Source organism: Rhipicephalus sanguineus, chromosome 6 (assembly GCF_013339695.2).
Source record: "Rhipicephalus sanguineus isolate Rsan-2018 chromosome 6, BIME_Rsan_1.4, whole genome shotgun sequence".
Taxonomy (NCBI): Eukaryota; Metazoa; Arthropoda; class Arachnida; order Ixodida; family Ixodidae; genus Rhipicephalus; species Rhipicephalus sanguineus.
Window position 1 is genome coordinate 175,252,177 of NC_051181.1, and position 23,164 is coordinate 175,275,340.

Here is a 23,164-nt window from a genome sequence, read left to right on the forward strand (position 1 = left end):
GCACGGGTGAATTCTGTCACGGTCAACTTTCTTTAAACTTTTGCTCAACTTGTTAGCCACAGAGGCTCCAAGTAGACTTGAAGTAGTCAAAAGCTTCGTCAAATCAAGACCTCGTGACGAAATTACTTTGCGAAAAAAAAAAAATATATCGATAAAATACTCAATGTAAATAAGATTACAAAATAAAAATTATTCATTAGACAGAGGATTTTGTTAAATCGAGGCTCGACTGTTACTACGGATTACCTATAAGGTGAGGCCGCCTACCTGCTCGGCTGGTACGACCGTTGCCACGTGCAGCACGCAAGGCTCGGGCTCGCTCGTGCCTTCGGGAAACTGCCCACCAGCCCTTTGGCCTGCCGTCCCGTTTAACACACACTCCCCCTCCCATCATCTGCTCCTTTTGCTATAAGGCACACTTTCCTACAGTCAAGAGGGCTTTATGACCCACGGCCACGGTCACGCACATTGGTCCAAACCTCCTCTTTCTTCCCTTATTTCACTGCCTTCCTGTGATCCTTTATGGGCTGCAGGAGGTAGCTCCACCTCTTCTCTTTGTAACAGCAGCTCTCGATAGCCGTCACAGAGAAGGAGGAGGAGACGTACCCTCCCCTCCTCCACTGAGCAGATGGTCACCTGCTACTCTACTCACCTGACTCACCCCCCGCTGTGGTGACCAGGAATGCAGGAATGCTGCCCAGATCTACGGCTGCCGAGTTTAAAGTGGCTCCCTTCACTTCTTAACTCAATTTCTGAGTTTTCTGTTGTTTCAGTGCAATGTGCATTCACAAACACGAGAAAAGGTTTCTAGGATGAATAGCAGCCCTACCACAGCCCATTTGAATGCTGGCTGCACTGCAGTGCGTGTATAGTCTGCTGCCACCCACTTAGTCATTGAAAGCATTATCGTCACATGCATGCGCCGGTAAGATGTCATGTGTATAGTAGACAGGGGTGGTAGAAGGGGCCGTAACAGACGCACCGTCAAAGCGCTGGGATGGGGTGGACTCGTCCTTGAAGGCCACCTCGGCCTTGGCACCCAGGGACTTCTGGTGCTGCTCGTATGCCTTGCGGTTGGCCTCCTCCTTCAGCTGAGGATCTGCAAGCAATGGTGATAAGCAGTGGCAATATATATATACCGTACTTACTTGCGTAATGAAGCCCCCTTTCTTTCAGAAAAGTTGACACCAGTTTGGGGGGGGGGGGTCATTACGCGAGAGAAAAAAATTGCAAAAGTCGTAAGAGCTGAAATTTGCATGATGGTGTTAAGAAACCGCTGCTGGCCATGAAGCCAGTGGCAGGAATGCCTTGATATCTGACCGTGGTCCGTGCATGGGTTTGAATCAATTTGTGGGACACTCCACATCCCTCGCCCTCTTAAATATGCGAGAACTTTGCTCTCCACAAAAGGAAACTTTCCTTGCTTTGCATCGTGCAATGTGCGACGATCCTTTTTCTAGCCCGAAGCCCTCCCTCTTGTTTTCTCCAGTAACATACGCACATCGGATTCACGCTGAAGTGTCGTCCAACCGAACGTTTCCAGTGCATGTTCGACCACCTTGAGATTAAAACCGGCCGTGTAGCTAGCGTATTGGCCCATCGTACCCTACGCTGCAGGTGTCCACCACGAGAAACCCGACAACAAAGAAGCAGCAACGGATGACAGCGCACACGTTGCGGGCTTTAGCGGGTGCACGTTGCGCCGTCGGCACCATTGCACTTTGTCTTTTACTTTGTTTGCATGCCGCTGTGCTTGCGTGGCACTATAAGCAAGGAGATTTCTTCTGCATTCGACAGATGGTGCTCCGTCGCAAAAAGGTGCGTCTTTCAAGTTTCGACCCTTGTTGTTCACACTCGCGCTGCTGGCAACTGGTTGTTAAACTATGTCCGGACTTTTATTGCGTCCTTGTTTGAGATATAATGGTGTGATTTAACATTGTTTCTATTGTCAACGGCAATCACACCGAAATAAAATGAACAGGTACATAGAATAAAGCATAGATTTTTTTATTTGAGGACCAAAGTGGGGGTGGGTTCATTATGCGAGTGGGTACATTACGAGAGTAAATAAGATGTATATATCTATATATAGATGCTCGAGTGAAGTGGACGAACGAACAAAAAGCGATGCTTTATTGCCAATGTTGCGGCCGGGGACCGGCCTTCGTCAGGGCACACATCCTGCCCTGACGAAAGCCGGTCCCCGTTGGCAATAAAGCATCGTTTTTTTCGTTCGTCCACTTCACTCGAGCATCTATAATTCTACAGAATCCAGGAAGACCTTCTAATATATATAGACACAATATTATGAGAACTAACAGAAAATAATGCCAAGGAAAGTATAGGAGATGTTATTTGTAGTAATTAAGATATAAAGGCGAAGAAAGTAGACGAAAAAAAATGCCAGGCCTGCTCGGAAAGCGCAGCACAGTCACAGTGAAAGCTGGAAGAGCGGCATTTCTAGAGCCCATTATCAACTCTCTTGTGGCTACTAATACAAGTACACTAGCAACGTACCCACTACGCCACAAATCATAGATTTTGTGAAGTTGGGAAGCACCCACCACGACATTACTGATCATTCTGCGGAGAAGCGAGGTACCATCTGTAAGGCATTATGTGCACTTTGTTGATGCTGTGGCTGATGACGATGAAGAATTATGGCTGAGCCCTTTGTAATGTGTTGGAAGCTTTACACGACCCACTACTTACGAAATTCGCATTGTATTACGCCCGGTCATTATTTAACTCTCCCACCATGCTTTATAACATACATTAACGTGAGAAAGAGAGAGAGAGGGAAATAACTTCATTGAGACCCTGAGGAAATGGATTATGGGAGCCTTATGGGCTCCCTTGGCAACCAAGAGAAGTGCACTTGCGAGGAACCCACTACGCTATAAATCATCATAATTTTTGTGAAGAAGGGAAGCAGCCACTATGCAATTTTTCATCATTCTGCGGGGAACCATGGTACCCGCTACACATCTGTAAGGCATTATGTGCGCATTGCTGATGCTCTGCCTGATGACAATCAAGAATTATGGCAGAGCCCTTTGTAATGGGTTGGAAGCATTCAACAACCCACTCGTTGCGCAATTCGCATTGTTTGACGCCTGGTTACAAAATTCGCGTTGTGTGGCGCCTGGTTGTTATTTTACTCTTCTACCACACTACAGTATGTCAATGTGGTTCCTTCTCGACATGAAGCCTGTATAGGATCTTTTTGCAAAGCAGTTTCAAGCATCGGCATGGCTCTGAAGTAGAATACTGGGCTCCCACGCAGAGGGCCCAGGTTCGAACCTCGTTCCATCCTGGATATTTTTTCTTATTTCGTTTTTTTTTCTTATTTCGCGCGATAGTGGTTATGGACACCGGCGGTGGCGGCGGACAACTGCGGCGCCAAAAACGGCCCTTGTTGTATCTCATAACAGCTTTCGCTGTAAAAGATAACTTGCCGCCGGCAGGGACCGAACCTGCGACCTTCGAATAACGCGTCCGATGCTCTACCACTAAGCTACAGCGGCGGTCATCCTCTCGTACACTTTTTGGGGTATATATATATATAAATTCACATATATCCCATAAAAGTGGACGAGAGGATGACCGCCGCTGTAGCTTAGTGGTAGAGCATCGGACGCGTTATTCGAAGGTCGCAGGTTCGGTCCCTGCCGGCGGCAAGTTATCTTTTCGTCCACTTTACTTTCTTGACATTTATATTCTAATTATACTACAAATAAACCCCCTATACTTTCCTTGGCATTATTGTCTGTTAGTTCTCATTAATATTGTGTCTAACTAAGAAACGAGCCCTTAAAAGTCTCTTTCTTTCATTCATAGCGAGGGTCTCATTCTGGCAGACTTGATGCCTTCAGGTAGTATGCGATGAATTATTGTACTTGGTAGTTACTGCAAGCCATCATTTAGGGAGTTGTTATGCTGCGTTTCTGGCAGTTATGAATTCACAAGGTTTTACTGAACTTCCAGATTCCACGTCCTAATATTCATTCTCAAATTATCATTGTCCAAGAAAATTTAAGATAAAAGGCAACCTCCATGGAGGAAACATTATATGACTACTATTCTATTTGATGGTGAAAAAAATATGAGAAATAATCTAGTCGAACACCATAAAACCTAGTAACGAAAACTGTCATTTCAGTAGTGCAGTCAAACACTGACATAGAAGACCTTGTTTCCAGGAAATCCAGAATCTAACAAACTACTATTCTCATGTCCCAATCTTAGCTGCAATAGAAACCATAATACTTTTCCATAATTTAGTAAAGCAACATTGTGCCAGAGGTTTGATTTGATGAAATCCTCATTCATTGCACATATGAACCCCCATAACAAATGAAAGACTTGTAAACATCAGACAAGAGCAAATTTATCTTTTTCCAGCCTCTTTTCGCAAAGAAACATTGCAAGGAATGTAGAGTGAAATGCATGGAACGAGATGCCCATAGAAATTTGCTGCACCAGTAAGAAACTTGTGTTGGGTGTTCTGGATTTGTGCTTGCCATACCTCCGTAGGTATCAGCCTATGCGTGGGTTTTAAACATGTTCATGGTTCAAACATAGTCACGACGAATTCCCAGCCCAGGCTACATAGTCTAATGCATTCACTGACTGCTTATGCAGTAGCAGCTCGCCGTACGTCTACTAGTCAGTGCATATCATAACTACTTTCTTTCAGTAAAGGTTAACAGCACACATCAACTTACAGTGTGGCTAATGCCAAACTGTGCTTTGAAGGGACACTAAAGGCAAATATTAAGTCGATGTTGATTGTCGAAATAATGGCCCAGAAACCTCGTAGTGCTACTTTTGTGCCAAGGAAGTGCTTATTTTGAAATAAAAGCCCGTTTTAGTAGGCCGCATCGCGTTAGCACACTTCAAATCACCCGCCTGAAAGCGGTGTTTCTCACGTCACTGCTGCCGTGCCCAACGTTGCCCGCCTTTACGGCGCGGCAGCGTGCGCCATTCGGGCAACATCACATGCATGTGGCATTTTGTCGAACCTTCTGTCAGAGCAATTTTCACGAGCGTGCAAAACACACGCGGCAGTACGCGATACCGAAACCTTTGAACCACGCGCGCCGTTTCGCATGACAACGCCAAAGAGGTTCTTTTTTCCATTAATAAAACAGAAACGAACGAGCAGCATTTTATTACGTCTCTTGATGCACGGAAGGTTCTTTTTTTATTGCAGCTACTTTGATTACGAGTGATTAATTAGTCGAACTCTCTCACGTCATCGGGATAATTTCCAAAATGTGCCGCTCGTGGCGCTCATCGTGTGATACAATTAGCTTAATTTGTCGTTAGGTAGGGCACTGCTGCTGATAATATTGCCACTTTAGACGTTGTCATACATTGAGCTTTCACTCTGACATAAATTGTTATTTGCCTTTAGAGTCCCTTTAATGATTATGAGTTTGGCACGATGCCTATATAAATATGTACTGGAAACAAACCGAGACATGACGTTGGTCACTGAAAAATGTGCCACTACAATTCATCGTTGAAAGTCCAATCACAATACCGCTATAAGTGGGCGGTACACTTTTAATGGTAACAACTGAAGGAATCTTCTATTCTATGTCAAACGTTCCCACATGTTATAACATACAATTACGGCAATGTACAATTCATTACGCGCAACTGTACTTCAGTTCCTTGTTCGCTCTCGAAATACGGCAAAAGTCAGCTGCCTAAAACATCGCAGATTCCAAGAATGTGAAACACATTATGAATGTGAATTCTATTGGCACTGGTTCCAGAAAAATTTTAAAATCTGCTGCTGGTTGAAAAACGGCTGCTATTTCAGGCAAAGAAAAGAGTAACAGGCAAGTAAGGAAAGAAGACAGGGAGGTTAGCCAGTTCTTAGAGTGGCTATCCTTTCCACAGCTGAAACAGGATTGAAACCCGCGTGATGCAATTTTGGTAAGCAGTTTGTAAAATAGATATTCAACGAAGAACCCTTCTTTTGCATTTGGGTCACAAATGACACTACAGGTCGGTTCTGCAGTGCGCTTTCCTGACCCTAGCATCAATGCAAAGCCTACAGACCCAATTTCTGCAAGCTCTTGGCCTTTGCGAGCACCTCCTTGGCCGTGCGATCGGACGTGGCTCCATGCTGGTTGAGAAAGGCCGCCACCACTTCCCACCTGCCACAAGGAGCGCAACAGCACGTCAGGGCAGTGTCCGCTTTGTACATTCCTAGCCACTCTGCTGCCTTACTTAGCGCCCCACACCAGCATAATCATTACACGTGTATGGTGTTCAGCCCCTTTTCGTTTAAAGAAAATATTATTTCGGGTACTCCCCTGGCATTTTCAAGGTGGAGCCACAACAAGCAGAAACAAACAAGTGTCAAAACAATGTCAAAAGAATTAAAAAAGGAGGACCATATGAACAGTGAAATCATCAGAGTGACAATATAAGCGAAAAAGAAACCAAACAAAACGGGGAGGGGGGCGGGGGTGAGAATGAAAGTAAGGGTGAAAACACATGAAGGAAAGGAAACTGCACAGAACTAGCAGTAGATGGCCACGTAGCCAAAAGGACAATGCATACATTCTATATTTCACTCCAACCCTGGCAAACAAGGCAGACTCCTATGCTGGCTATACACAATTGGACCAAAACCTTCAGCTCGTTGCTTTTGCTGTTGTCATTTCATAGACTTTCTTTGCTCTGCCACAAGTCCAATGAACATTGTCACCACTGGGATGACCTGAGATTTCAACTCAAGTTTATTTTTTTCTTGATAATTAGGAGTGAATAAAAGTCACTGCAATGAGAAGCTTCACAAGCTGTTATTTGGCAAGCAGTAGACTGTTTCAACATCAAATACCCTATGTGCATGTGTACACATGCACCTATGCATATAAATGCATATGCAGACATCAGGATACAAAAACAAACAGAACACTAGCATCAAACAAGCATTGCTTACAGTATACAATACATAAGATTAGAGCGCACACAACCGGTTTAATGTTCACTCGCATTGAGGCAACAAGCGAGAATACAGAACATTCTAACGTAAGATGCAATACACGTGCCTAATAGGCCAGTGCGGGAAGAAATATTCTGTGTGTCGTATTTACTCTATTGTAATGCAACCACGATTGTAACGCAAGGGTCGACTTTAGGTAGCAAAAATCTGGAAAAAAAACTCTCGTTACATTCGCGTAAATACAGTATATGTGCTTGAAGGAAATGGAAGCAATATCTAAGTTCTGGCTATGCAAGAGCAAGACACACTTCTATGGACAGACCATACACAAACTGTGAATAAAGCATGACATCCTTGGATCTATGTGAGAACTACTGGCTGCCCAAAAATCTAGCTTGATGAGCACAGAAATAAAGAACAGACACAATGAGCTCAGCAATTACCAAGTGTATTTCTCAGTACTCGACACAAATTATGCTTTGCTTTCTTCGTAATGTTTGGCAAAAACTGTTTTATTCTTCTCAATCATTCTGGCCAAAGTTGCAGTTTTTTAAAGTTTCAATATATTGTAATAATTAAAGTGTCAAGATATTTAAAATTCTGGATTGTTGTCATTTTCTAAACCGGCTTCAAAATACTCTTCAGAGATATGTCGATAAATGCCAAGTCACCTTGAGACAGAACAGGCCTTAGTGTCCAATTCTTTCAGAAGCCACGGATGTGGCTATTTCACGCAAAGAAAACACAAGGAGAGGGTTAAGGAGAGTGCAAACTTTCGAATGTTTATTCCAAATTTACTGCAGTAGTATATATATGCAAGCGCATGCGTTAAAGATGTTAACATGTTAACAATGTTTTAGCGGCCTTTTGCCGTCTTGTGAAGGGTTTGGTGTTTACGCACGAGTTGCCGACCAATGGTGTTTTGCATTTTCTAGATTTGAGTATCAACCTGCAGGAGCGCCACGCCTGTTGGCTTTATTCAACCAGGTCTAAAAAGAATTGCTGCCATTCGAGTCGGCGCATTCCAAGACCGTGAAAAGGGCCATAGCCAAACACTGTCTAGAGTCTGCACTAACCAGGTCGTGCCCACACGTCATGCAGAAGGGCTTTCAAAACCAATTGGATCGCTTGACCTTGGCTGGTTTCCCTCGCACGCTCATTAACGCCGTCGCCGAGTCGCTACTACAGTGCTGGGGTTGAGCAAGAGCGAGGAACGGTGAGACCTGAGGTCGTCCCGTATATGCACCGGATTTCACACAACCTCAAGAAGGTTGCAAACAGGCACGGCGTGCCATTGCTTTTTCCGCGCCACGGAAGCTTTCTCAGCTTTGCCCGCGTATTCTAAATGGCAGGAACAAGAAAAGTGGCTGTGGCAAGAAGCACGCAAACTCATACACAAATGTGCCACCGGTTTGTTTACGAATTTCTGCTCTCCTGCGGCAAGACATATGTCGGCCAGATGGGAAGGTGCGTGAATGAGCGTGCGCGGCAACATGTGCTGTCACTAAAAGGTAAAGATGGGGCACATTTGCCGGCCCACTGCAATTCCCGCAAGTGTGAGCCGTATCTGCACAAAATTCAGATTCTTGGGAGAAGCAGGGACACCACTGCTCGGGAGCTGTTGGAAGCTTTTCACATAAAAGCATGAGGTTTATTATGCATTAGTGACACTTCATTGTTCCTTTCGCAGGCAGAGAGCACGTTCTTGCATCGCAGGTTTGATTAAGATGGTATCCGATCGTTGTGAGCCTGCCCCTTTGCACATGTCTATACCTCTGTATTGCATTGCACAAAACGTTATCTGTTCGATGTTTGTCTCGCTCTCTGTGCATGCGCTTGCATATATAACACTACTGCAGTAAATTTGGAATGAACAGTCCAACGTTTGCGCTCCCTTAACCCTCCCCTTGTGTTTTCTTTGCGCGAATAGCCACATCCGTGTCCTCTGAAAGAACATGAACCGACTAGCCCAACAACGTGTGCTTCTGGCTTAGTGTCCAACCGAGATGGCTGGGCCAGACAGTGTAAACAGGAATGCTAGAAGGTTTGAAGTGTTAGAAGTTTAAGTGATTTGCTGCTGCTGTTTTCAATTACTCCAGTTATCAGACATTTAATGAAAATGGCAGACAATAACTAAAATGTTTTACACTGTTGCAATAGTGCTGAGCTGCTCATTCCCTTGCGTCTCACAGTTAGTTACGGACAGGTTCATTCACATTCTAACTACACCCTTTATTAAGCAGAGGCTGTTTCAGCAGAACACACAGAAAGTTAGTAGAAGCCAAAACACCGACCTATTGGCTGTGCCAGCAGGGAAGAGACAGCCTTGACGAGCAGCTGCACATCATCCGCAGTCCAGGATGAAGAGGAGGCAGGAGAGCCCTTGTCCCCTCCCCCCTGGCTCCGCCCACTCTGAGCCCCGCCAAGTTGCTCCGCCTTCTCACGCTCCAGACGTTCTTCAAGGGCCTTCGCCTGTCACATACAAACACAGCAGGTATGATGTGAAGAAATGCCGTGTTTGCAATAACCAATCACTGCAGGATGGAGGCACCTTCAAACAATGTCTAATTACACTTCTAGTATCGTGTGTCATTTGCATGCCTCCAATCTTTTCATCGCACAATGTACAGGGTTTGTCCGGAAAGTAGTAGGACTGATTTTTTTACCCGCGAAAATGTGGTGAATGAGAGGGATGTTACAGCGCTAGTTGGCTGGTGGGGGGTCCTAGCACCAGCGCACCAGTCGCCAGTCTTCTCCTAGCATTTGCGGAGTGTACATCGAGTTTAAGGTGAGCCCCTTTCAAGGTGCATCGTTATCTCAACAACGAATCGTGAAGTTTTGCGTCGAACTGGGTAAAACTGCGAGTGAGACCCATGACATGATCAAGACTGCTTATGTTAGTGATGCCATGGTAGGGTGGCTAGAAGGGGAGGTGTGCTGAGCGCGGCGGCCAGCCATAGGAGAGGTGGTCCTCTTTCGCGTGATCGCCGCCAGGGCACAACATAGCGCTGCCATCTGGGGCGCCGTCAGCGTTTCCGCGGCACTAATCCGGTTGTCAACACCTGGCCGGCGGTTTGTAGTTGTGTAGTTGCTGCGAAGTGTTGGCGTGTTCTGTTGATTCATGAGTGCTGTGTGCTGGCAAAGATGCCGTCTATCTAAAAGAAAAAAACTCGGCGTTATTGGTGCTTCGTGCCAGGGTGTGATTCCGGCTACAGATCTTGTTCGGAAAAGTGTCCCTTTTCCACGCACCGACTTGCCAAGAACTGTTCTTGAAGTGGGCATGCGCCATACCGAGGGCTGACAAACCGCTTCAAGAGAATTCCGCTGTTTGCGCAAAGCATTTGCGCAAACAGCGGAATGAATGACAAAAGTCAAAGAAATTAATGACAAAAAAGTCAAAAGAAGAAAGCCTTGTGTGATATGAGACAAGCCGCGGAAACGATCAAGTGCGTTCTGTTGTACACAATAAAGTTTCTTTGCCTAGTAACATGTTGCGTTTATTTATTTGGTTTCTGAATTGATCGAGCCTGAAAAGACCACCGAACGTTGTATTACCATGTATGCCATGGTTTAATCCTCATTTGGTTGGCGTAAATCAAGTTATCTGCTTTCGCACGTAATGAGGCGCACGAATAAAATGATCAGAGCGCATTGGAGCATAATTACGCCCCCAGGGCCGTAACTAAGGGGGGGGTTGAGGGGTTATGACACCCCCCGAAATTTTTCATGCTTTATTTATTTATTTATCTATCATAGTACCCACAGCACCCAAGGGCATATATTACAGGTGTGGTGGGGTGGGGGGGAGAATACAATATTTCGATGCAGAATACAGATTCCAACTCTTTAACATTACAATAAACGCAATTCACTGTCAACTTACGTAGTGATACATGGGATATACACAATGTAAATCGGGTTCATAGTACAGTTTTCCTTACACAACCGCGCCAGTACACAACTGGAGACCCAGCAGTGAACTTGAAAATACTTCATGTGAAGTAATTTCTGCTACTTCAGGAGACAACCTATTCCACTTGCTTATCGTCCTCGGAAAAAGCGACATTTTAAATGCGTCAGTCGGGCAGCTTATTTCCTTTATCTTATTGGCATGATGTAATCGCTGCGAAACGTAATCCGGTTTGTGAAAGTATCGAGAGGGGTCCAGACCCGTTCGGTCGTGAAATACGTTATGAAATAGTTTCAACCGCAGATATTCCCTTCGTTTGTGTAGAAGTTCCCAACCAAGCCTTACTTTTGCATTTGAAACATTGAAATTCCTGGTATATAGTCAGAGCAGACAAACCGAACAGCCATGTTCTGAATTCTTTCTAAATTGGACACGTCGCTTCCCTTCCACGGATCCCACACAGCACAAGCGTAACCTAAGATAGATCGAACGTTAGACATGTACAGTTGAGTCTTGGCCTCAAATGGTAACTTTTTGCATTCTGCGCAGGAAACCTAGCACACGCCCAGCTTTAATTGTGACGTGATTGATGTGACGGCTCCAGGAAACGTCCGGTGTGAAATATACACGAAGATGCTTGTGTTCGCGAACTGATGGCAGCTTGGTTGAATTTATAACATAAAAGAAGTCATGGGCGGCCTTTTCCTAGTGAAACACATATGCACTGTTTTTTTTTTTTTCATTAATAAACATATGCCGCCTATCACACCATTCTAAAACCCTGTCGAGGTCGTTTTGGAGAGTAGTGCAATCATGGGAGCTATGTATAATTCTGTACAAAACGCCGTCATCGGCAAATAATTTGATATGTGATGAAATACCGGAACGACCTTCTGCCTTCTCAAATTTAAATACTCGTTTATCCAGTTCACAATTAACTGTATCGTTCACATTATACATTTTTAGTTTTTCAATTATTAAAGAGTGGGCGTGCAACGCCAAAGGCTTTTTTTTTTAATCTAGGAAGAAGCAGTCAACGGAGAAACCCTTATATAAAGCACAGGATAAGTCGTGTACGTCAATTCAAGTAATTGTGTTGTACAGGGAAAACGACTGCGAAAACCGTGCTGCTGAGGATGAAGTAAGGAATGCGTGTTCATATGAGTCATAACATTGGTAAATAGAACATGTTCAAGTATTTGCATGCAACACTTGTAAGGGAAATGGGCCTATAATTTAAAACAGTACTTTGCGGTCCACTCTTGTGAACAGGCACTAAATTAGCAAGTCATATAGTCATCGGGTAATGAAGATTCTTCTAAAGACTTTTCGGGTGACACTAAAATACTTGCACGCCTTCAGAGCGACCACCACTTGCTTTCCGTCGGAACAAAACTCGGCTCTGTACCCCGTATTTCAAAACCGCATAACAGTAGCGCAATACAAGCTGTGCGCTAAAGAACTGCATTATCAGCTAAAGTTTTATATTTTGGTAACGCATTTCTACTGAAGCGTTCTCCCTGCCGAGGACGGATAACGGCCACGTTCGCTGACGGCGCCCCCGACGACAGCGCCGCCCCGCGGCATTCACGCGAATGGCGGCCAACTTTTGCCGCCCGGTCATCACACCTCCCTCTAGCCACCCTAGCCATGGGCCGATCAAGTGTTTCTGAGTGGCACAAATTGCTTTGGGAGGGAAGAGGGCAAGTTGAAGATGAGCAACGATCAGGATGCCCTTCAACAGCAAAAAGTCACGACAATGCACCAAGCCGCACCACCTATGTTGTTATGGACTTCGTGACCAAACATGGCATCACACAGCTTCCACAGCCAGATGTCACTAGTGCAAACTTCTTCCTCTTCCCCCGACTGAAAAGGGTCATGAAAGGATGGCACCACGACTCGGTCCAGGCCATTCAAAAGGTTGTAACGAGGGAGCCGAAGAGCATTCCAGTTTCTGTATTGCAGGGAGCCTTCGGTGATTGGCAGAGTCGCTGGAAACGCTGTGTTGATGCAGAATGGGCATATTCTGAAAACCATTAAGGGGACCGACAACTGGGCAGAACGTGTGATTAGATCCTGGTAGAAACGAAAAGACCGTGAAATATAGTGACAGACTCTAGCATTCTTTTCGCGTTGTGAATAGGACTTATATCTTTAATTCGTGTTTAAAAGCAACAGTAAACCGGCATGTCGTGCAGCCTAGTGGAAGAGCCTTGAAGCTGAATTATGGAGTCAATCACTTTGCTGTACACAGTCAAGTAGTCTAATGCTGTCATGCGTGCCCATAATTAGTCAAACACAACCGTTCTCGCTCTCACTGTTTGCAGCATGTGTTGTCCCGTGTGTATACTACTTCGTATTCGCCGCAGATAGAAAAATTCCGATTAAAAATGTTTCACGGCGTTTTTCACGTTACCATTCCGGGATTAGACACTCTGACCAGTAAGCTTTCCGTTGCGTTAAAGAAAATAGGTGCCATAAAAATTGGTTGTCGGTCCCTTTAAGTCGATGTGACTACAAATTGTCAATAAATTTTTTCGAAAAAGTTCAGTCCTGCTAGTACTTTCCGGAGAAACCCTGTAATTATTTGCTGTACCTGAGTGCATTTCCCTTCCCGTCCAATAGACATTGACCACAAGCAGGATGACAAGAAAGCAAGGGCAAACGAACACGACAGTCGGATACAACTTTAGAAGTCTGTGGAATTACCTCCTCAAAGGTGGATGCACACAAGTCTGCACCAATGACATCATGATGAGCCAGACGGCCACTGGCTCGAAGAGTGTTGCCAAGGGCACGAGCAGGACTACTATTTCTTTAGTCACAAAAGTGATCGGCTGCCACGCTTCTGTCATTTGGGTAGGGCCTTTCTGGACTTCTCAAGTTGTACATGACTACTCACATGTTTCACAGCCTATAGGTGGCGCTATGCACCTTACAACATGGTGCCCAACTAGATTATCGCGCCGAGCTGTACTTCTGTGGTAAGCTGAAAATTCGCTGCCGCTAGCCGCTTCCGTTTGTTGCCGTTTGTTTAACCTGTAGCTACCATTTGTGACACGACGACAGCACTGAATCCCTTATCCATTGTGGCTGTCTTCTCCTATCTCCTATGAAGCCCTTTCCATGCAACGGGGCACACAGCAGATGCGGTAACAGTAGAACCCCGCTGATACGTTTTTGAAGGGACCGTAAGAACAAACGTAACAGCCAGGAAATGCAAGAGTCGAGAAACCGGAAAAATGAAAAGATATTTAGTGGTACAGAATTTTATTTCAATGCTTACGCTTGAAGAAGCTGTGCAACATTGCCTGGTGCGTTTACTATTGCCCGAGCAGCACGAAAAGTTCTTTGAGCACATGCAGTGTCATATCCTTTTAATAAATGCAGAGCCACCATGGCTGACAACTGGCAAGCAGTCCATTTTGGCGATACCTTCGTGAGATTCTCACTGGATTCGTCGGCGTCTCCGAGCGATATTGTAGCAATGTTGGCATAATGTCGGAACACCGTGGCTCATCGTAGACGGTTAAACGCCTCACCGAAAGTGAAAGTACCCCCGAAAGCAATCGTCGAAGAAAATGACCCCTGCTCCCACAACTTATACACTTCGCTAAAACGGCTGCTTGGGCGAGTTGGTTCATGATCAAGATAGATTTACCAGCGCAAAAAACAGGACAATTTTAGGAAGGACACACACATAGCGCTGCTTGCTATGTGTGTGTCCTTCCTAAAATTGTCCTGTCTTTTTTGCGCTGGTAAATCTATCTTGTACACTTCGTTACTGGTGCACGCATTGGCACACTCGGCCATGTTCTACCCGACGGATAGAACAGTGGCGCTGAGACCGGTGTCATCCACAGAATTGTAAGCAACATAAGCGATTATTTTCGCACCAAGAGTTGTAGGTGTGAAAAAACTAAGCCCACGCAACACGGCCAGCGCGACGAGTTCGACTGCAAACCACGCGAACTCGTCCGACAAATAACGATGATGAGGCCACACCAGTGCAACGGTGGAAACAAATGCCGATCTCAAAGACCTCACTTTCGCAAGTGCTGACATTAAATGCACGTGCGTGCCCAGGTGCGGCAGTCCCGTTGCATTGAGGACCAAACATAACGGTCAGTCACAAGGTGTGTAGAAGAGCGGATGCTGGGATGGCTGAGGTTGTGTACCTGATTGAAAAGGCTGCGGCAATGCAGAGAAGGGTCATATGGTCTCACTCGTCCTGTGGATATGTCACAGTAGAATGTGTATACTGACCCAGGGACGGCAACTTGTTGAAGAGAAGCCATTCTCCAGGAGCTGCTGGAGCTGGGTGTTCATTTTCTGAGCGACAGAGAGGGCGTCAGTCATGACGGGAGGCAACTCGACAGCAGAGACGTGGGAGAATGCGTCGGTGACCACGTTATCCTTTCCACTGATGTGTTGGATGTCGGTGGTAAATTGAGCAATAAAGGACAGTTGATTCTGCTGGACTGGTGGAAGTTTTTCGCGTCGTTGGGAGAAGGCATGAGTGATAGGTTTGTGTGACAAAAATGCGCCGGCCTCTGACTTGGCAGCTCGCGGCTGTCTCTATGGGCTAGACCTGTGCGCTGTCGCACCGCACCGCCGGCCTGTTTTGCTCACGCTGCCGCCAAAGTACCGAGAGTGATCACGCTGCCGCCGCTGCCACCGCTGAGCAATAATTGCGCCAAGCCACCGTTAGCCTCTTCTTTCAACCCGAACGGGGAATCTGGACATAAAATACATCACTTCACCAGGGGAGCTCTTATCGATGTGTCCATGTAATGAACTGTCCAATTCAGCCGCCGCTGATTGGCGGAGCTCGGGGAGCAACGCGCCCCGTTTCCAATTCTTGTTCCGCATCATAATTTTGACGTCACAAAGCTTTCACAACTCTCTGTACAATTGCGATGGACGAAATGTGCTTCTACGCAACCAGAGATCCGCTTTGGGTGCACATCTCAGAGGCCGTACATGAACTCTCATCGTGTTAGCCATCGAATTAGGTTTCATGCGGCCGCCCGTCTAACGCACCTGTGAAGGTCAACACGCATTCCTTGCATTGTTTTCAAACATCTGGGACATGTTCATATGCAAGATCAGACTTCACAAGTTCCCGTTTCTGAACATTTCGTCCACTTTCTTCTTACTCTGGGAAGGTGCTGGCGGGTTCAGTGCGTCGACGTGGTAAAGAGCGAGGTCGTATCACGGCTTACTGCTTTTTCGAGTACCTGAATGCACTCTGCCGAACTGGAATGGACACCTCCTTTAGATGGGCGCATAGAGAATAGCTCCCTGGAAGTTGTCGCATCTTTCTCTCCTCCAGAAGTCTCACGAGCATTGCCTGACCTCAACGCTGCTCCGTCTTCCAGCCTCAAAGGGCGACGACCCAACTTGGTGGATTGCATATTCTTGAAGTCCACTGTGCATAGATAAATAAATAGATAAGTAATATATCGATGCGTTAGAACACTTTTTGGTGGAAACACCGGCGTGCTGGCGCCGGCAATATTGGGACCGGCACACAGGTCTACTACGGGCTGCCATTGAGGTTTCCCCGATGTCTGGCTGAGCAGGTGGTTGACATTTCTGGGCTTTGTCACCGAAGCGATGATGGTAGTAGCAACGGCTGTCATCGTTTTCTTGCGATGAATCGGCGCTGCGGTCTTGGCTTTGGCATTGTTTTCAGTGACGTAACTTTGGACATTGATCCAGGTGCATTTGAATCTAGTGCAGCTGATGGGCGATTTCGTAGATATGGCTTGCGAGCTCGGGCGTGGGCAGTGGGGCGCCGACGGCATGGACGGAGAGAGGTGGCAATGGTAGAGAGATTTCAATGACTCGGTTCACAATTTCGGCGAGCTGGTCCAGCGACAGATTCGGATGAACTTGGAGAATGGCCTGTGTGTGTAAGGGTAGACGCTGAAGCCAGATTATTGCGAGGAGGGAGTCGTCAACCCACGTGCTGCCCACAAGGGTACGCATATAGCGCAGGCACTGCGATGGCTTGTGGTCACCAAGCTCTTCGTGCTGAAGGAGTTGATGCACTTTCTCATCTTCTGAAAGTGAAAGTCGTCGGATCAGTTCCCTCTTCAGATGCAGGTAACAGTCATCAGTCAGAGGATTTGCGAGTATGTCGCGGAGCTCAGTTTTGCAGCAAGAGTCTAGATGAACAACAATGTAGTCATAGCGCGTCCGGTTCTGGGTGATACGTGCCAGGGAAAAATGCGCCTCGACTTAAAGGGACACTAAAGGCAAATAACAATTTATGTCAGAGCGAAAGCTCAATGTATGACAACTTCTAAAACGGCAATATTATCAACAGCAGTGCCCTACTTACCGAGAAATTAAGCTAAATGTATCACATGATGAGCGCCACGAGTGGGACATTTTCGAAGTGATCCTGATGACGTATGAGAGTCTGTCTACAATAAATCACTAGTAATCAAACTAGCAGCAATAAAAAAAGAACCTTCCATGCATCAAAAGACGTAATAAGATGCTGTTTGTTCGTTTCCGTTTGATTCATGGAAAAAGAACCTATGTGGCGTTGCCATAGGGAACGGCGCGCGTGGTTCAAAGGTTCCGTTTTCGCCAAACTGCCCTGCTTCGCTCACGCGGTCGCGCCTCAGTGGTAGTTTCGGGATCGCGTACTGCCGCGTGTGTTTTGCGCGCTCGTGAAAGTCGCTCTGACAGAAAGTTTGACAAAATGCCGCATGCAACGACGCCGGCACTACGAGCCCTCAGCAGCATACCGCGTTCATCGGCCGGGGCTCAAGTCGCTGAATTGGAGCCCAGCGTCGCAAGCCAATGTCTCCATTGCGGCGATTGCGGCAAGCTTCGATGGCCGTTGTTGCTGCTGTGGGTCCCACTACTTTCGCTCTGCTGCTACTAGTGTCGGCGGCCGCGCAGTAAAGGCGGGCAACGTTGGGCACGGCAGCAGTGACGTATGAAAGTCAGATTTCAGGCGGGTGATTTGAAGTGCGCTAACGCGATGCGGACCACTAAAACGCGATTTTATTTCAAAATAAGCAGTTCCTTGGCATAAATAGCACTACGAGGTTCTGGGCCGCTATTTCAACAATCAACGTCGACTTAATATTGCCTTTAGTGTCCCTTTAAGCGAACCACCCTTCAGGTGACTCTGCCCAAAATGGTGGGTGCTTGACGGCGATGTGACAGACGTCCGTGCCGGCGGTGGCCACAATAGTGGTAGCACCTGCGTTGGCAGCGACTGCTGGAGCGGAGCTTTGGGGGCTGTGGCCCGAGCGGGCTGGGCAAATCGTCAGGAGAGTGTGTTTAATGTTGAATGCGCTGCTGCTGTTCCTGAAGTTGCTGCTCTTTGTTACTGATCACCTGTTGGTGGGCCTGCAGTTGCTGCTGCAGTTGTACTTGTTGGCGAAGAACGGCAAGGGCTTCGTGGTCCGCCATGGTGGTGCAGTAAGTTCGTTTTCCGGGTCATCAGTTGTGGGAACACATAGCTTTAATGCTTCCACATAAAAGACACAACAATCACTGATACAATTCAGGGTACACACACAGTTTTAGATGCGAAGCATCTCTTGCTCAGGGGTATGTCCCGCGGCCTGGTAGTCCGCACTCACACTACGCATGCCGACTCTCCTCCCTTCCCTCTCTCCAACAGCTGCATGTTACTCTCTCCACTTCTCTACCAGCACCTGCTTGCGCTTCTCCTGCATTCTCGCTTCTGCTCTCGCGGCGCATACACTACTCTCCTCCTCTAGTCTCCTCTCCTTCAAGTGGTAGAGCGCTGCGTGCGTTCAGTCCAGCGCTTGCTTCGGTTGACTCCTCTGAAACGTGGGCTCGACATGCCGAAATTCTCTCCTGCGCTGCACCGCGATGAGCGCCAGCGCATGTGCGTCCCCTCCCTCCCTCTCTCCTCTCCTACACTGCCTCCCTCTCGCGCGCCTGTCAACCGCGTTCCCCGCTCGCCCTGTGGGAATTAACGGCCAGGCTATAGAGGGAAGACACGACGCGTAGTGTTCCTCTTCGCGTTCCACGACGCGAGGTTGGTAGCATGCCCAACGAACGCCAACGGAACGCGATCATGCAAGTGCTCCGGCTTCGCATCGCCTCATGGTCCCCTTTAGTGGGAGATGGTGTAATTTTTATGTAACTTCTGTCCGGTGAGAGTGTTCTTATCGTCGGCACTCATGCTTAGACGCATCGGCGCGGCGCGCAGGCGCGGTAGTGGCGCCGCATCGTTTCGCCACACTAATCTTGAGCAATTGCTTGCATCTGCATTGCAAGACATGGTAAGAATAGCAGCAAGTGCAATGACACCAAACTTGGACTGCCTTCGTGAAGGCAAAATAAGCGACATTTGCCACTTAAACGGGGCTAGTGTCACTTCTAGAGAAGTTCATTGTGCGGTTACGTTCTAAAGCCTCAATGAACTCAAACCTGAAGCTTTGTGCTCTCTTACAGCATTTGGCTTGAAAAATACATACAGGGCCCCGGATTTTAGAACTTTGCATCGAGTTCATCTTCACTATATGGTGAGATGGCTTTAAGAAGGAAAAAGAAAGGATAAATGCATCATAGAACAATAAACATGAAGGCAAGATAAAAAAAAGCAGCGACAACAAGGACACACCTTTTCAAGAAACAGGGACTTCCTCTCGTCCACGTTGGAGGCCGCTTCCATGGCCTGGTTGAGCTGCTGCAGCCTACAGAAGCAAGAGAATTCTGTTGCAGTCACAACAGAAACAGGTACACATGCACAAACAACCATAACAGACAAGAACACTCAAGTGCCATGCAAGAGACACAGTGCACAGTGGTGAGGGTAGAACGCAGGACTTTCAGAGCTGTACCCACGAAGAGAGAATTGCGCAGTTGCCTCACCAGATTGCCATGGGAAAGATGGTGCAGCAAATTTTTTTGGCAAAAGTTTTTTTCTACACAGAGTGCATCTAGTTCCAGCAATTTGTTAGAGGTATGATGGACGATTGAGTTTTTTCATTGGTAACAACTGCACATAGGAACAGATGAAGCCTAGAAAACTACAGCAGAACTAAATGTAGAAATAACAGTTAAAGGCAAAACGCAGATTTTTCTAATTCAGTCTCAGTCTGGCAACATCAATCTCGCTGCTGTCTGCAATTAATTGAACCATGTCTCTGCCACTCGTATATTAAAACACACATTTGCATGTCTTTTTCTCAATTTCGGTAGTCATTTCATGATTGGAAGATAGTTTACAGTGATTCAAAAGGGTCTTATGAAAAAAAAATAGCAGCTTAAAAGTGCTTCAGGAAGTCTCGGGAAGCATAACGAAGAATGTAGCCATAAGTATTGAATAGAAGATACATTCAGTCTGATTCCATCGAAACGTCATTGTGCAGCAGAGAAATATCAAGCGGTTTTCTCGCGTGTTACTATTTTACATCCAACAAATTAACAGCAACACCAAGCATAAATAACAATGCCACAGCATGTTGCCTTCGAGTTGCATCGCACTCTATGCCTGTAAGACGTACCGCTTGTTTGACATACAAACAATGTTTAGTTGCTGCACCACCCATCAGTGTTCTCGTGTTGCATGCTGTGGCATTCGCGTATATTTGTAGTGCTCTTGTATTTGAATTAGTGCCTGGCTGCAAAGGGATTCCCTTCATCAGCATCATCATCAGCCTGACTGCAGGGCAAGGTCCTCTCCCATGTTCCGCCAATCCACCCGGGCCTGTGCTTGCTGTGGCCACGTTATACCTGCAAACTTCTTCATCTCATCTGCCCACCTAACTTTCTGCCTTCTCTTGGAATCCACTTGGTGACTATTAGTGACCAGTGGTTATCTTGCCTACGTACTACATGTCCTGCCATGATTTCGACTAAGATGTCCTTAACACCTGTTTGTTCCCTGACCCACTCTGCCATCTCCTTGTACCTTCAGGTTACACCTATCATTTTCCTTTCCATTGCACGCTGCGCTGTCCTCAATTTGTGTTGAACCGTCTTTGTAAGCCTCCAGGTTTCTGCTCCGTAGGTAAGTACCGTAAGATGCAGCTGTTATATACCTTCCTCTTGAGGGATAGTGGTAGATTGCCATTCATGATTTGATAATGCTTGTCGTATGAGCCCCATCCCATCCTTATTCTTCTAGTTATTTCACTCTCATGGTTCGGCTCCGCGGTTACTACCTGTCCTAAGTAGACGTACTCCTTTACAACTTCCAGTGTCTCGCCACCTATCGCAAAGCGCTGTTCTCTGCCAAGATTGTTCCACATTACTTTAGTTTTATGCATATTAATTTTCAGACCTACTCTTCTACTTTCCGTATCCAGTTCAGTAATCATGAGCTGTAATTCGTCTCCCGCGTTACTCATCAATGCAATGTCATCAGCGAATCGTAGGTTACTGAGATACTCTCCATTAACTCTTATCCCCAACTCTTCCCAATCTAGGGCCCTGAAAACCTCCTGTAAACACGCTGTAACATTGGAGAGATCGTGTCTCCCTGCCGTACACCCTTCTTTATTGGGATTCTGTCGCTTTCTTTATGGAGGACTATAGTGGCTGTGGATCCGCTGTAGATTTCTTCCATTATGTTTATATAGGCTTCGTCGATGCCTTGATTCCGCAGTGCCTGCATGACTGCTGATGTCTCCACCGAATCAAATGCCTTCTCGTAATCTATGAAGGCTATGTATAGGGGTTGGTTGTATTCCGCGCATTTCTCTATCACCTGATTGATAGTATGAATATGGTCTATTGTTGAGATCCTGTACGAAATCCTGCCTGGTCCCTTGGTTGATTGAACTCTAATGTCGTATTAATTCTGTTAGCAATTACTTTTGTAAATAGCTTGTAGACAGCGGACAGTAAGCTTATGGGCCTGTAATTTTTCAGGTCCTTGACGTCCCCTTTCTTATGGATCAAGATGATGTTGGCATTCTTCCAAGATTCTGGTATCCTCCCCGTCGAGAGGCATTTCGTATACAGGGTGGCCAGTTTCTCTAACTAATCTCTCCACCGTCTTTCAACAGGTCTGATGTTACCTGATCCTCACCAGCTGCTTTGCCTCTTTGCATTCCCTTTAGGGCTTTCTTTACTTCTCCTGTCAATACTGGTGGGATGTCAGATTCCTCTGCGCTATTACTCCTTACGTTATCATCCTGAATGCCTCGGCTGCTGTACAGATCTCTGTAGAACTCTTCCGCTACCTCAACTATTTTATCCATATTGTTTGTGACCTTGCCTTCCTTGTCCCTTAATGCATACATCTGATTTTTGCCTATGCGCAGTTTTGTCTTCATAGCTTTGAGGCTTCTTCTGTTCTTTAGAGCATGCTCAATTCTCTCCATATTATACTTTATGTCGGCTACTTTACGCCTATTGATTAACTTCGAAAGCTCCGCCAGCTCTATTTTGTCTGTTGCATTTGAGGCTTTCATAGCTTGACGTTTCTTAATGAGGTTTTCCGTCTCTTGGATAGCTTACCAATGTCCTGTCTAACGACTGTACCCCCGACTTCCACTGCACACTCCTTGATGATACTAGTCAGATTATCATTTATTGCGTCAACGCTAAGGTCGGTTTCCTCGGTTAAAGCCGTGTACCTATTCTGAAGTGAAACTCTGAATTCCTGAACTTTCCCTCTCAGAGCTAGTTCATTAATTGGCTTCTTGCGTATCAGTTTCTGCCGTTCTCCCCGTCAAGTTGAATTCTAGATCTTACCATTCTATGGTCACTGCATCGGATCTTGTTAACTACTTCCACATCCTGTACAATGCCCGGGCGGTCGCACATTATGAAGTCTATTTCATTTTTGTTTTGCCATTAGGACTCCTCCACGTCCACTTACGAGTAGCCCTTTTCTGTAGAAGGTATTCAAGATGCGTAAATTATTGCGTTCTGCAAACTCTACTAGTAACTCCCCTCTGGCGTTTCTAGAGCTGATGCCATATTCCCCGACTGCATGATCTCCAGCCTGCTTCTTGCCTACCTTTGCATTAAAGTCGCGCTGTACTGTTATTGCGACGTTGAAATGCACAGAAGCCAAATCGAAGATGTAGCCCTTTATTGCCCAGCAAAGCAAGTGCCACTTACAGTACAACAATGGCAAGTGAGAAAAGTCGTTGGTCATTAAACTGTGATTTATGGGTGAAATGCAGCAGCTCTTTGAAAAAACTCATCATGCATGGCATGCCAGCATAATCACTGGGCTAGCGTAAGTTCTTGAATACACACCGCTATTCAAATCTGACTAGAATCGGCAAAACAATTAGAAAAGGTTCCGATACACCAAGGCA

General features: G+C 46.3%; 1 pseudogene; it reads right to left on the minus strand.

The window, feature by feature from the left end:
- LOC119397730 (dnaJ homolog subfamily C member 2-like) overlaps positions 1-23,164 on the minus strand; it is a 78,611-nt pseudogene that overhangs the window by 7,946 nt on the left and 47,501 nt on the right.